The following is a 15,270-nucleotide window of genomic DNA, read 5'->3' as shown; positions in this document are numbered from 1 at the left end:
GAATACTACTCAGCGGTAAAAAACAATGACATCTTGAATTTTGCAGGCAAATGGATGGAAATAGAAAACACTATTCTGAGTGAGGTAACCCAGACCCAAAAAGATGAACATGGGATGTACTCACTCATAATCGGTTTCTAGCCATAATTAAAGAACATCGAGCCTATAAATTTGGGATCCTTGAGAAGATAATAAGAAGGTGAACTCCCAAAAAAAGATATAGTAATCCTCCTGGATATTGGAAGTAGACACGATCGCCAGGCAAAATTGGGAACTTGAGGGTTGGGCAAGACTGGGCCAAGGGAAGATGGGGAGAGAAAACTGTGAAGGGGAGAATGGGGGGAGCTCGGAGGAATGGGGTGCTTGGGATATAGGAAGGGTGGATACGGGAGCAGGGAAGCATATATCTTAATTTAAGGAGCTACCTGAGGGGGTGTCAAGAGACTTGACCCTAGAGGGGTTCCCAGGTTTTCAGGGAGACGCCCCCAGTTAGTTCCTTGGGCAGCTGAGGAGAGGGAGCCTGAAAAGGCCAGTTCCTATAGCCATACTGATGAATTTCTTGCATATCACCATAGAACCTCCACCTGACGATAGATGAAGAAAATGACAGAGCCCCACATTGGAGCACCAGACTGAGCTCCCAAGGTCCTGATGAGGAACAGAAGGAGAGAGAACATGAGAAAGAAAGTCAGGACCGTGAGGGAACCTCCATCTGGCGACAGATGAAGAAAATGACTGAGCCCCACATTGGAGCACTGGACTGAGCTCCCAAGGTCCTGATGAGGAGCAGAAGGAGCGAGAACATGAGGGAGAAAGTCAGGAACGAGAGGGGTGCGTTCACTCATGGAGACGGTGGGACAGAACTAATGGGAGATCACCAACTCCAGTTGGAATGGGACTGATGGATCATGCGACCAAACCCGTCTCTCTGAATGTGGCCAACAGCGGGGGCTGACTGAGAAGCAAAGGACAATGGCTCTGGGCTCTGATTCTTCTGCATGGACGGGCTCTGTGGGAGCCTTCTCAGCTTGGTCGATCACCTTCCTGGACCTGGGGGGAGTTGGGAGGACCTTGGTCTTAGCATAGAGTGGGGAACCCTGATGGCTCCTTGGCCTTGAGAGGGAGGGATGGGAGGTATGCGTGGAGGGGAGGGGAGGGAAGGGGGAAAAGGAGGGGAGGGAAGGGGGAGGAGGAGGGGAGGGAGGGGGGGAGGAGGAGGGAAGGAGATGGAAATTTTTAAATATAAAAAATAAAAAAAAACTTGAAAAAAAAAAAAAGAAATGATTTTCTCTTTCATGGCAACAAGCTAAGGAGATTACAAAGAGATGGCCTACTTGCTTTTTCTATAACCACACACTGCTACCTTCAGGGACTAACCCAAAGGGTACGCCAAGGAATGAAATCTTGAAGACGGATGTGTTCCACTTTACAAAATTTGCAAAATTAAAATATTTATACCACACCATTGACACTTATTCAGGTTTTCAATAGGCAACTGCTTTGAGATTAGAACAGGCTGATTCAGTAATCACACATTTATTAGAAGTTATGGCCATCATAGGTATACATGCACAAATAAAGACAGATAATTGTACAGTATGTTTCTAAGAAAATGAAATAGTTTTTTGCTTATTATACTATAAAGCATATTACAGGTATACCAAACAACCCTACAGGTCAGGCAGTTATAGAAAGATCAAATAAAAAAGGATATGGTAAACAAACAGAAAGGGATGGAAAATACCCCCAGAAATGATTGCATAATGCTTTATTAACCTTGAATTTTTTTAATGCTAATGAGAAAGGAAGAACAGTGGCAGAGAGACATTGGATAATGGAAAAAAAACTTGTGAATTCAGCCAGTGTATTTCAAGGATGTGTTGACCTCAGAATGGAAACCAGGAGATGTGCTATGTTGGGGAAGGGGTTTTGCTCTTGTTTTCACAGGAGAAGAAAAGCTATGGATACCATCAAAATTAATAAAGTTTCGATTTGAAAAGAAGAAACATCTTGAGAAGGAAAAAATACTCATCTTCAAAAAGTCAAGAGACCTCAGATATTTAGATGCCTAAAGAAGAAACTTTGGTTGCTCCAAAGTTACAAATGAGACTTTGGGTGATTGTCCAGGTAGCCAGTTGTCTCTGTCAATTGTTGAACCTTTGGAACTTGCTTGATTGAACTTCCTGTCTTCTCAAGTGACATTATCTCAGGTCTTTGATGGGATTGAAGACTAGGTAGTTGTACTTACTTTCCTCTCATGACTTAGCCAAGCCATTTTCTAATACAAGACTTAGATTCCTTAGGATAGAATAATTATTTAAACATTTAGCATATGTTTCTTGCTTAATGTTGTTTATGCTGGTTGTAATTCTAATTTTTATACCTGATAGCTGTTCTTATTGCATATAGTTTTGTATTGGTTTTGAACTTTCTTATTTAGACAAAAGGGGGATGTGCTGGGGAACCTCTTTTGGCCAATGGCCTTTGAAAGGCTGGACCTGGCCTTTAGTACTAGAAACTTGTGGGTTCTTACTCCCTCTCTTGGCTGCTGGATTTGGTTCCTGTTGCCCGTTCTTGCAGAGTACTATGATCTGTGAATCTACCCCTAAGTAAAGAATCCATTTACTATACTCAGTTCTGAGCTAGTAAGGGATTACTCTATTCGGGTTCTCCTACAGTAGGGCTAGATCTCCCATATTCAGGCCTTCAGGGTAGGGTCACTTCTGTTATGCTGCCCAAACAAAGTGCAAAGCTCACTTTACAGTGTGTTGTTGCTGGTTAAGGGGTCAGCTACCTCACCACCTCAGCCTTCTCTCTAGAATCCAATTCAAGCTACTGAGGTACATCCCAATAGAGTTAGAATGATTAGGACACCTCAGAATATACAGATGTTTCCTTGCTCTGGAAGCCAAGCAGAGCAATAGGTTGCAGGAAATGCCCCGTTCAACAGAATGGGGGTTAATGCCAAACACAATGCTTCTTTCCAGGCCTGAGAATCGACGGATGCTGTCAAACATGTCAAGAGGATAGAAAAATACATCCTCCATCTGAGACACTCTCCTCTTCCTCATTTCGCTCTGGAACAGATTTTTAAATTTATTTGTTTCCTCTCCCGTGCTGAAAAGCACAGCGATATCGTGGGGAGAGTAGCCATCCCTCAAGAAAGAGTTGCACTTGTTTGCTACATAGTTCACCATATCTATCAAGCTCAAGTATCTCAATTGCACAAAGCTGCCTGATACACTGTGAGCCCAAGTAAATTCATTGAGTATCTCCAGGGATTCGGGAGGGATCCTGAATGGAGGGTTATTTTTGATTTCCTGTAACTTCTCTTGTAAGAACTCAACTATTTATCTGCATTGCGTACTACTCTTGTGAGCTCTTCCTTTGGATACTGGCGTGAGAAACATGGGAGGCCAGTCGGTTGTGTGTGGCTGGTCTGAAAATAGTCCAGAAAGATCCAGAGAATTCCGGGACAATCTTTCTTTCTCTGAGTGATGAGCTTTGCCTTCTCATACCAGTCCCCATCTTCAGTGCGGAAATTCTGGGCTTCATCAACAATGATGTGTTGGATCATGTCTGTGTCAAACTCAATTTTCATGAAAGTTTTCCGGGTCACTGCCTGGCAAATATTTTTTGCCCTGTAACAGTGAAAAGGACATTAGGTGTTTCTCTAACTGCATCAATGCCCCGTGACACATCACTGCTGTCACAGGTCTTTGTACTGTCTAATTCCCAAGAATCAGGGTCATTTAAGAGAAATATTCAAGACCAGACTGAAAACACACAGATGTAAGATCCAACACTTACCTGATAAAGTCCCTCAGGCGCTGATTTTCACAGATGTAGAGAATTCTGTCTGTGTCACAGTGAAATGTGTTTCTGATCTTTTCCATGATCTTGATGGCCATCACTGTCTTGCCCGACCCTGGTAAGCCGTGCACAAACAGTTCCTTGTTTTTACGGAGATTTTTTGAGAATATCTCATACTGTTGGGCTGTGAGAAGATTCAAAATTTCACAGCCAAGCTCGTCACTCAAGAAAGATCTGAAGTTGAGCAAGACAATTACAAGCGCCTGCAGCAAGGCTTCCATTTCCTGGGTGTTTGCAAGGTTGTAGGAGCATGGGTAATCTATAGGAGAGGGTGACCCCACACTGGTCTCTATACTGCTCTTGGATTCCAGGCAGAGAACCTTGGTCATGACGCACACCCTCCCAGTGTAGCCACCAGTGTTCACTAGCTTCTGCTTGAGAGCGAAGGCAGTGTGGGCACAGTAGTCCTGTGCCCCCTCATCCTGCTGCCCAAGGATGGTGTAGAGGGTGGGACGGCTATCCTCTGCAATCAGCAGGGCATCACAGATGACTCCCTGCCTCTCTTCCAAGTTCAGGTCCACAGCCCAGCTTCTAGAGAGGATCAGCAGACCACAGGCGCCAGAGGGCATTTGCTGGCTTAATAAGTCCTCCAGTCCCTTATTCTGTGAGCACAGCTCCTTCCAGAGGGATTCAGGAGTATATTTCAAAGGTCCTGGTAGCACTGGATATGGGAAGAATAAACAAGATTTCAAATAAGTGTTTGTATAGTTTTGTACAACTCACATATTATGTTTAAAATGAAGAATTAAGTAGATGATGAACACAAAAAAATTCAATAGTATTTCTGGATTTTTTTGTATATAGTTTGTCTGGATATATTTCTTACTTTATAGTTATTTTGTTTATTTATTATGGTTTTCAATTTTGTGTTCTTATGGTATGTGTGAGCATGTGGCATGTGCGCATGTGCACGTGTGTGTGTGTCTGTTTGTCTCTCTGTGTGTTTCTTGTTCTTATTTTCTGTTTGTTTTGCCCTATTCTGCTTTGTTTGTTTCAGTTGCCTATTTGTTTACAATGCGAGGGAGAGGAAAAGGAATGTGGATTTGAGGATTGGGAGGTATTGACAAACTGGGAGGAGCTGGCAGTGGGTAAACTGTAATCAGAATATATTGTTAAAAAAAAGTTGTTTTCAGGGCTGGAGAGATGGCTCAGCGGTTAAGAGCGTTGACTGCTTTTCCAAAGGTCCTGAGTTCAATTCCCAGAAACCACATGGTGGTTCACAACCATCTGTAATGAGGTCTGCTGCCCTCTTCTGGCCTGCAGGCATACACTCAGACAGAATATTGTATACATAATAAATAATTAATTAAATAAATAAATATTTTTTTAAAAAGCTGTATTCAATGAAAATTAAAGTTATAAAATATTTTCCAACAAGAAGGGAACTAAGTTCTTATGTGTAGTACAACTTAAGGGAAATTCCGTCTGTATACATCCCCTTCAACTCATATTCCACCAAGCTGATGGAATGATGTGGTCCTCCAATTTTCTTACAGAAAAGTCTGTGCCAGGCAAATTCTCACTTCTTGAGCCTAAGGAAGTGCAAAAAATCTGTGCGGTTATTCTTATATCAGATTTCTTTGTGGAAAATTTAAAAACATTTATGATAAGATGAGAACTAAAAAAGAGTTCAGGTAAATTAACTTTGAAAATGGACCTAAGGCCATCCTAACACATAAAGTATCTGGGCCTTCATACATGTTTATATATCCACAGGATGTCTCTATATTGCACTCGGTTAACAGATCTCACAAATAGTCAGAGGGTGAAGTTGAAGAGGCCATTTCCTCCCTTCAGAAACCTGGATCTTCTCTAAGTAGGAATTCCTAGATGAAACATAGCTATAGGCTGACATTATCTGTCATCTAAAATTATTATTTTTGTACCACGCCCAGACCCTAGTGACTCGTTCTCACAACCCTCCTTCAGGAAAAATTACTCATGATTCCCCTGTGCCCTCCTATTCTGCCATGTGAACGCTTGTGTTAGTTCCTCTGTCCCTTAAAAGCTTACTACAGGGGCCAGGAGAGATGGCTTAGAGATTAAGAGCACTGGCTGCTCTTCCTGAGTTCAATTCCCAGCAGCTACATTGTGGCTCTATAATGAGATCTGGTGCCCTCTTCTGGAAGAACACTGTATACATAATAAATAAATATTTTAAAAAAGAAAAGCTGAGGACAAAGGCCAACTATACCATTCTGCTTCCAGTATAAGACTTCTGCTATGGCTGCACTGGTTCAGTGAGCTCTGAACCCTTTAGAAGCTGACTCAAATGCATATGCTCAAGCCCTGGAAATGCTGTTTAAATTCCTGGTGGGGACCTTGATCTCTGCATATTTAGCTATCAGATTTTGCTAGTACCATGCTCAATGACTTCATGGTACTTGCCCCTCATTCCCAAGAGGTTTGTAGGGTTGTTACATCATTAACTTGGGGCTGCACAAGGCATTCTCTTTGATTTCTTTTTTAGCAAAGGTGTTAAATGGTCTCTTTCTCTTGTTGGAAAAACTAGCTGTTCATACCTGGAAATAAATGCTTTTGCAGATGGACTTTATGCTCCAGTCCTTTCTTAGAATACACTGGCCTGCAGCGTGGAGGGCTGTCTGAGAGACTCAGCTGACACTCAAAATCTTCACACAGGTTACCGAGGGAAGATGACTGATTGGAAGCTGCCTCTGTGTGACATAGTGAATAAAACCCGTCAGAATAACAAAGCACAGGCTCTATTCCAAAGGGGAAGAATTGGAAGAAGACCAGAACCACACAGAAGGGAAGCTGAAGCTTGATCCAGAAGGTTATATAAACAACCCTGGTGAAGAGACTGCTAGTCCCAACCACATGACAAAATCAGAATCCCCAAAAGCTTCAAGTGCAGTTGAAGGTTCTGGGGAGGCAGTGACTCCTCTGACATCATGGGTAAACAGTGGACAGGAGGCCCACTTTGTCACTTCACTGGGTGCCAGTTGGGTAGAGAACCCACTGGTTAGTACCGAGCTACCCTGGGGTCCTGATAGCAAGAAACAATCTCAGATAAGGGATCCTGGTGTCGGCCTGCCACAGTTCCGGGGTAGGAGACAGCTGTGGAAGGTAGGCATGGGGCAAGGAAGGCCTGAGCACTGAGGTGCCAAAAAGTTCAGGAAGTAGGAGGCTGAACTCAGAAAGGCAAGCTTGGGACTCGAGAGACGGCTCAGAGGTCAAAAACACTAGCTGGGAGGCAGAGGCAGGCAGATCTTTGTGAGTTTGAGGCCAGCCTTGTCTACAAAGCAGATTCCAGGACAGCCAGGGCTGTTACACAGAGAAACCCTGTCTTGAAAAACAAAAACAAACAAACTAATCTCTTGTTTCTCATTAGACCAAAATTAATCTAGAAACAAATAGCAAGAGAAACTACACAGCTTTATAAACATATGTAGATTAAACAATGAAAGGCCAGCATGTCATTGATGAAATCAGGAAATTAAAACATTCACAAAACCAAATAAAAATGAAATCAGCAGTTACAGAAACATTTGGAACGTATCAGAGGCACATCTAATAGTGGATTATAGCTATGAGCAATTACATGGAAAACCAGAGCCACTTCAAGTAAGAAACATCATGGAATTTCGACTTAGAGAAACAATCCAACTAACAAGAACAATACAAGACAAAATTAGTAGATAGAAAGAAATCATAATTACCAGGGTAAAAATTAATGAAAATAAATGATCAAAAGAATGAGTAAAACAGACCTTTTAAAAATAGAGAAGATTAATAAACTCTTAGCTAAACTAATTAAAGAAAGAGAAGAGAACATTACCATAAATATCAATGAAATCCAGAGGATCATTAGGGAATACTTTGAAAACCTGTATTCTAAAGAGGTGAAGAAGATAGGGTTTGGATCAAAGGAGAGATACCTGGACACACATCACCTCCCCAAACTGAGTCAAGATCACAGAAGCGGCAGCCGCCAAAATGAAGCTAAATCCCTTTCATTTCAATGCAGTCTCTCACATTTCCAGGAAGACTGTGCTGTCTCTTTGCAGAGAGCTGAGGCAGAAGCACAGTCCCATCTGTGCCTACCCAAAAGGAAGATGAAGAGAATCCTAGCAAAGAAAAGCCCAGAACTGGATGGATTCATTGTTGACTTCTAATAGATCATCATCAATGAATTAATAACAATGTTCCTCAAACTAGTCTGTGAGATACAAGGGAAGAGACACTATTAATTCACCCCATAAAGCTGTATTGTTTTAAGGTTGTTAAGCACAACCTTAAAAAGACAAACCAAAAAAATCAGCCACTCAATTTCCATGAGAGACACAAACCTGCAAACCAAACCTAACACTGAAAAGATCAAGTTGGTTTCATTCCACAGAGGCAAGGGTGTCTTAACAAAGGCAAATTAATAAATGCAATGGGTCACAAAAGTAGAATCAGGAACAAAAATCACAGATCATCTCATTAGATGCAGAAAATGCCGGTGTCAAAATTTTACATCCTTCCATGCTAAAAACTCTGAAGAAACCAGGGACAGAAAGAAGAGACATCAACACGATACAGGCTGCATAGGACAAACCTAAGCCTAACATTATACCAGGTGAGAAAAGCTAAAATTCTGCCTCCAAAGTCGAGGGCTCACTCTCATTCAAGGCAAGCGTACAAATAGAAAAGAAGTCAGTCGTGCCCATTTGCAGATGATCTGACCTTAAACATAAAGACCTTAAAGACTCTACCAGTGAGCTCTTATATTTGACAACTTTCGGCAAGGTAGCAGGATATTAAAACCCACAGAAAAACCCAGCAGCTTTTCTGTATACCAATAAAGAACTTGCCGAGAAACAGATCTGGAAAATCTCCTTAATGACTACATCAGACAAATCCCTAAGAACATACCTAACAAAGGAGGCAAGAGGCCTCTACAATGAAAACTTTTAAACACTGAGGCAGAAACCGGAAGAAAAAGCCTCCTATGGAAAGGGCGATCACTAAACTCAGTCTACCAGGTCAATACAAACCCTATCAAATTCCAATAACGCTTTTCACAGAACTAAGAAAAAAATTCTGAAATTCATATAGAAGCACAAAAGACTGGTTAGCCAAAGAAGACTTAGCAAAAAAGAGCATTTAGATCCAGCCAAAATACACCACATCTGGTGCGGGTTCCTGACTCCCAGAGTTGGTAACATGCTAAACTTTGGCACCAGGTGACCATTGTTATATGAGGTTCCAGCAAATCGCAGTGTGAGGAGTTTAAATAACATGCGCACAAATACGAACTCTCTTCTTCATGGTGCTGGTGAGTTGGCTCAGTGGGTAAAGGTGCTGTGGTGGTTTAAAGAAAATGATCCCCAAAGGGAGTGGCACTTCTGGGAAGGTGGCCTTGTTGGAGTAGGTGTAATCTTGATGGGGGAAGTGAGTCACTGTGGAGGCAGGCTTTGAGGTCTCATATATGCTCAAGATACTGCCCAGTCTCTCAGATCATTTCCTGTTGCCTGCAAGATGCAGGACTCTCAGTTATTTCTCCAGCACAATATCTGCCTGCATGTTGCTATGTCCCACCATGATGATAACGGACTGAGCCTCTGAAACTGTAAGCCAGCCACCACAATTAAATGTTTTCCTTTATAAGAGCTGCCATGGTCAGTCCAAGGCTTATCTATTGCACTCTGGATGTGCTGACTCCTGAGATTTCTTCAAATATGGGACACTCAACTGCATAATTTGTGGTAGTGGGGACCATACTCGTGCTCTCCCCTAATAAAAAAAAGAGTTGCTGTGGTCATGGTGTCTCTTCACAACAATGGAAACCCTAACTAAACAGGTGCCTGCCTCCAGGCCTGATGACCTGAGTTTGATCTGGCTCGCACTTGGTGGAAGGAGAAGTGACTCATGTTGGTCTCTGACCTCCATGTGTGAAGTGTGGCATATGCATGTGTGTGCCAAAAAAAGAAATCCATATTCAGCCGGGTCGTGGTGACACACATCTTTAATCCCAGCACTTGGGAGGCAGAAGCAGGTGGATCTCAGTGAGTTCAAGGACAGCCTGGTTTACAACGTGAACTCAAGGATAGCCAGGACTATTACACAAAGAAACTGTCTCAAAACAAACACACACACACACACACACACACACACACAAACAAAAAGAAAAAAGATTTACTTATTTACTATATATAGTGTTCTGCCTACATGTATGCATGCAGGCCAGAAGAGGGGCACCAGGTCTCATTATAGATGATTGTAAGCCATCATGTGGTTGCTGGGAATTGAACAAAGGCCCTCTGAAAGAGCAGCCAGTGCTCTTAACCTCTGAGCCATCTCTCCAACACTAAATTTCTTGTATCCAAAAAAGCATACGGACCCCAACTTCAGTAGATATAATGAACTCAGATTTTCAGAGTGTGAACAATATAGAGGAACTCAAGAGTCAGAAAAAACAGAGAAGGAAGAATTCTCCCTTCTTACCTGGATCAGCAGCCATCAGCATGCCTACCCATTCCTTAGTAGTCAGTCTGTAGATGACATCGTTCTCCTTGTCTGCCATCCATGAAGTGGGAGCTTCTGAGAACACTGCACAGCAGAAAGCCTCCACTTTGATCATACAGAGATAACCATGCAAATTCCCCTCGCGAAACACGTCTATGACTCTGGTCTCGTGAGACACTTCTTGTTCACATGAACAAAAATGGAAAACTGGCAACTTAGATATTGCTTCATTTGCCACTCTTTCCAAAGAGTCACGGGAAACATTGTCTTTTGGGCATCCCAGGACCTTCCTGCTCTTGTCCTCCACTCCAATGAAAAGGTAGCCTCCGCAGGTGTTTGCAAATGCAGAGACATACTCTGGAATTATATTTTTAATGTAGTCTTGGACACTTTTTGTAGCGAATTGTTTAAACTCTACTTGTATAGATTCAGGAAAAGGCAAGATTTGACCATATTCGAGTTTCTTACTTTGGTAAATTTCAAAAACAGGATCTGATTCAAGGCTGTTCTGATGCATAACTCTGGGAATTTTAACAGGGGGAGCGTCTTCATCTTTCTGGTCACATCCGACACTCTTCTTACTTTTTAGATATATGAATGCATCTGTTGAACTCATGGCAATCACTGAAGTTCCAAATCTACGGTACAAGGAAGAGTTTTGGCTGCAAATGCGAGGTTTAGCAGAACCATTTTCAGGGCCACAGCTCCAAGATTTAACAAAAATGTAAAAATGTTCCCCTCGTTGTTGGGTCTCAAAGAAAGCCTGCCAATCAGAAGACTGGATAAGCTCTCTCAAAGACTGTTCCAAATCCAGTCCCATCTCCACAGGCTGCTCACTCTTGTTGGCCATTTGTATCTCAATCACTCCTCCTCCGGAGTTTAACAGAGCACAGACAGCCTCTGTAACTCTTGTCTTCTCCAGCTTTCTCTTCTTCGAGTCCATTTTATTTCGGTTTTCTTCCCCGAGAGTCACGTCTTTTATACGGATGACCAAGTCTGGGTGAGACTTTATCATCTCTAAGGAGAGATTTCTTTCCATGTTGATCCTACAGTCAAACAATCCAAACACTTGTTTTACCTTTATTAAGATTAATTCTCTCATGGACACAATTCATTCACCTACTTACTAAAAATACTTAATCTAAGCCAAATATATTTTGTCAAAGCAGTAGAATATCAAGTAATAAAAAAACCATCCTTTCTCTTTAGAAATTGTTTTTGGGGGAGAGTAAAGTAGAACTTACCATCACATGGGATATGGGATATGGGAGGAAAAACACATTAAAGAGGTGTTTGAGCTAATTTGGTTATTACTCTGTAGTTTAATAATTTTCCCAAGGAGGAGCTAATGTCATCCACTCACTGGAATTGTCAGAGTGAAGCCATCAGCATTAAGGTACAGAAGCAGTAGAGATCACCTAACGGAAGGGTATGCCATGACATGGGATTTTACAGCTTGGGGCATATTCCCAAAGAATTATGGGATAAATAGAGAATATACTGGAAGGAAATGTCAAGAAGCTCATGAAAACCCGGAGAGGTGGGAGAAACCAATGGAATATGGCATCAGGGAATGGAGCACAAGGCCACCTGCTGACTTTCCAGGTCTCTAAGCTACTGACAGGTGCTGCAAGTGAGACTGGAAAGTCTTATTGTAGGATTTAGTGAACTTCCAGGAGCTGGTGGTGCACGTCTTTAGTCCCAGCACCTGGGAGACAGAGGCAGGAGGGGCTCTGAGTTCAAGCCCAGCCTGGTCTACACAGTGAGTTCCAGGACAACCAAGGCTGTACAGAGTCTCCATCCTCTCCTGCAAAAATTGATTTAATGCATGACACAGACTTTGAAGACTGCAGAAGCTGAGGTCTTAGAGACGAGCGCCACCAGACATGGCTTGGCTGGGAACTCTATCCCATATTGTTGAGGATCATCCCTTTACACTGTGTGAAAATGTGAACTGTGATTGGTTTAATAAAGAGCTGAATGGCAGGAAGAGGTTAGGTGGGACTCTGGGGGTAGAGAGGACTCAGGGAAGAAGAAAGATGGAGTCACCAGCCAGATACAGAGAAAGCAGGACATGCAGGGGGAGAAGTCAAAGTCATGAACCACATGGCAGCACACAGATTAATAGAAATGGGCTGATTTAAGTTATAATTAATAAGAATTCTCCATGTTGTTATTTGGGGGCTATCTTGTGGGACAGAGAAAAACTCTTTACAGCATACTATTGTTTTATTTATCTGGATACTTAAAATGCCTAACCCTATGTGCTTGCTAACAGGGCAAGGATCTTTTACCTTGATATGACTCTTAGTGTAAGGATTAAATAATTCACCAAGGCTGAACACTATGCTTTGGCTCACAGATGTTCAGTAAGCAAATGTCACATGGGCTGAGGAATGAATGCCAGGCACAGTAATAGTGTTATCTAATGTAGACAATCAGTCATTAGATAAACTTACTAAAGAAGAGAGGTCCAGATGTGGATGGAAGAAGAGAGGTTGAAGATTGGTTTTTCTTTAAGATGGGAAAGGCTTGACAATATTTACCATAGATGAGAGAAAGTCAGTAGGGAGCTGAGAACTTAAAGAAGGAGGAGGAGACTGAGTGACTGAAACAACAGGATCCTGAGAGTCAAGGTCTGGACAAGATCGTGGGTCAGAATCTGGAAGAAGAAAAGAGGAGAAGAGCAAACCACTGGCGGTGAGGTTAGGTTTATAGCTGTGGGGGAGGCAGGAGGGAGAGTCTTGCAATGCCCCCCTTTCCCCCTTCAGCGAGGGAACAAAGTCACCCGTCTGGAAAGAGCCCTTTGCAGAAAAGGCAGGAGGAGAAATGTAGGCGACAGAGTGGGAGAAGTGTGAAGAGACATCACAGAGATATGGGGACGAAGGGTGTGCACACAGGGAGATACTGCAGAGAAAACGAGAAGCCCTGTGTCTTGTTACTCCCCTGCTGCGGTGATAAAAATGCCCAGAAAAAGGCCACTTCAGGAAGGCAGGGTTCCAAGTAGGCATCACCAGAGCCAGGAAGTCAAAGCAGCTGGAACTTACACAGCTGAGTCACAGTGTAGACACCCACGGTCAGGAAGACAGTGGGGAAGTCCAGCAACCACAGCCTGGAAATGGTGTCACCCTCCTTTAGAATAATGAGTCTTCTCAATTTTCTCAGTCAACATAATCACAGATATACCCACCGATTAAATAATCCCCTAGGTATGTGCCTGGAGGCCTTTCTTATAGGCAATTCCATATCCCATTAAGCTAACATTGAATACTGTTATACCATGTCTTCATGCATCCAACACACATAAATTTGGGAAGTGTAATAATGACTTGAAAAAGCTATTTTATAGCAGGGCATATACTTATGATAGTGTACATAGTGTATGATAGTGTGTGATAGTGTTTGCATCAAAAACTTAAAGACAAGGGGTTGAAGAGATGGCTCAGTGCATATGAGTGTTTTGCTTTTTTGTATGCCTCTGTACCACCTATCTGGTCCCTGTGAAGGTCAGAAAAGGGCATCAGATCCTTGGGACCAGCATTATGGACCCTGAGTTCTAGGTGCTGGAAATTGAACCTTGGTCTTCTGCCAAAGCAAAAAGTGTTCTTCACTGCTGAGCCATCTCTCCAGCTCCATACAGCAGGGTTTTTAGGAACTAAAATCTTTAAAAATGTTATACGACACAAAATAAAGCTATACTGGTACTGGCTATCTTGGGGGAACCAGAACAGAAAGGAAATAGGGCTGTAGAACAAGTGGCATTCAGGAAAATGAAATCACAGGGTCCTTGGCTCTTTCCCAATAGCTTCTAGATGAGAAACTCTGGGTTAGACAGCAATGGTTCCATTTCTGCCTCTTAGCACCTCAGTTAAGGATAGTATCTTACAGGGGTGGCTCAGTCGCGTCTGCAGAATCTTTCAACACAATAATTAAAAAAAAACCTGCAACTTGGGGGGAGGTGCTGAGGCACTTGCACTAACTTACACCTGCTAACAGTGACAGGCTCTGCCAGCACAGAAACCTGCTGCGGAGTGTAGCACCTGTGCCCTAGCGTGCCTCAGTGCATTTGGGCAAGTGGTCCTGCTCCACCCTGCCCCGCCCCTCATTCCTCTGCCCTCCCCCCCTCCCCTGCGATAGCCTGGCCAGGCTCACACCCACCCCAGTCCTCCCTATCACTCTCACGCTTTTTACCGAACTTGCTGCTGAGCCTGATAAAATACCTGGGCCTTCAGGCAGGAGAGACACACAGATGTCACCTTGGCTTCTGGGCTTCTCAGGCCACTCAAGTCCCGGATTTGGAGGGCTAGACCACGGTGGCTGTGTGGTAGTAGTGATGGTTTGGAGTTGCAGCGCACTAAGCACCCCGAACTGGCCTGACAATTGCAGGCCAATTCCAATTGGCCACGCTGTCACTAAGGTCCCGCCTTTCCTTTCCAATGGTTGGCTCCGCCCCTCGCCGAAGGAGCGGAAACGAAGAGACCAATAGGAAGTCTACTAAATACCGGAAAACTCGAATCTCAGAATGTCTTTAATAAACTAAACTTTATCATCCTAAACTTTAGACATATTGAACTTTTGGATTGTTCCTAGCGTTTTTGGTTCCTCTTTTGGTCTCAGCTGCCATTCTTACTCCTCCCTGGTTTTCCTTTCTCCCAGCGCTCTGTCACCTGCCCAGTGGTCGCATCTACCAATCAATCTATCGAATCTAATCAAATGGTATAAGAAGGACACAAGACGGGAGAAAAGATCTTCCCAGGCCCTTCCCTCTGCCTCCTGCTTCCCTCTGACCCTGTCCCTGCGAAGGTCGCACCGGGTACTCACTGCTTCTGATCTGCGGAAAGGACTCAGTCCTCTTGCTGGGCTTCTCCTGGCCGCCTCAGGAGAACTTGGAAACAGGCAGGAATCTTTTCCTTCTAGAACTCGGCC

General features: G+C 43.2%; 2 pseudogenes; one reads left to right on the top strand and one right to left on the bottom strand.

The window, feature by feature from the left end:
* Positions 1–2,329: 2,329 nt before the first annotated feature.
* LOC119812117 lies at positions 2,330–14,797 on the bottom strand (annotated as a pseudogene).
* Positions 9,483–9,614, top strand: LOC119813892 (annotated as a pseudogene).
* Positions 14,798–15,270: the final 473 nt, after the last annotated feature.

This window comes from Arvicola amphibius, chromosome 4 (genome assembly GCF_903992535.2).
Source record: "Arvicola amphibius chromosome 4, mArvAmp1.2, whole genome shotgun sequence".
Lineage (NCBI taxonomy): Eukaryota > Metazoa > Chordata > Mammalia > Rodentia > Cricetidae > Arvicola > Arvicola amphibius.
This window is presented reverse-complemented; position numbering and strand designations above follow the sequence as displayed.